The 814-nt window shown below is 38.1% G+C and overlaps 1 non-coding gene across 1 annotated transcript; it reads left to right on the forward strand.

The window, feature by feature from the left end:
- Window positions 1–239: 239 nt before the first annotated feature.
- On the forward strand, window positions 240–346 carry LOC122082948. Its single transcript, XR_006141484.1, has one exon. It is a non-coding gene; the product is annotated as a small nucleolar RNA R71 (small nucleolar RNA).
- The last annotated feature ends 468 nt before the right edge of the window (window positions 347–814 follow it).

An 814-nucleotide genomic window follows, 5' to 3' on the forward strand; every position in this document is an offset into this window, starting at 1 on the left:
CTAAATGGGCTTCCTTGGCTATTATCCCATCCATAAAATATCCTTTCCCTCCTATGGTTCTTTCACTCTCTTGGGTTGATTCCCACTCACGGGTTTTGTCAGCAAAGTCAAGTAAGAATTCCCATGTCTTTCCTTCATCTGTAAAGGATGTGAATCCTGCAGGGCACATAGACTCTATCATTTGTTTAGTTGGGTAATCAATACCTTCATAAATTATTTGACATAAATGTCATAAGTTTAGGCCATGGTGAGGGCGTTCTTGGAGTAGAACCTTGCATCTCTCCATAAGTTTGGAAAATGACTCATTAAGCTTTTGCCTAAACTGAAGGATATCACTTCTAAGCTTATTGGTCTTGTGAGTTGGGAAAAACTTCTTAAGGAAGATAACTATAAATTGTTTCCATGAGGTTATGGAATTTGTGGGTAACCCATACAACCACTTCTTAGCTTGGTCTTTCAATGCAAAAGTGATAAACCTAAGCTTAACAACATCATCAGAAAGCTGTTGGATCTTAATTAGAACACATACCTCTTCAAATTCCCTTAGAAATTGGTATGCATCCTCAGAGGTCAACCTATGGAAGTGGGGCAACATAGTGATGTATTGAGATTTGAGTTCAAAATTATTGCCCTGAGCTTGTGGTAGAACTATACAGGAAGGTTGGGTTGTTCTAGTAGGGTAGAACCTATCTTTCAGAGATTTAGGTGAAGGGTTTTGATGTTGGTCTCCCATATTGAAAGGTTTTAAAGAGCACAAATGTATAAAGTCACTACTTGTTAGATCTCTTCTTTCTAACCGACTCTTAGTATTACG

This window comes from Macadamia integrifolia, chromosome 6 (genome assembly GCF_013358625.1).
Source record: "Macadamia integrifolia cultivar HAES 741 chromosome 6, SCU_Mint_v3, whole genome shotgun sequence".
NCBI lineage: Eukaryota > Viridiplantae > Streptophyta > Magnoliopsida > Proteales > Proteaceae > Macadamia > Macadamia integrifolia.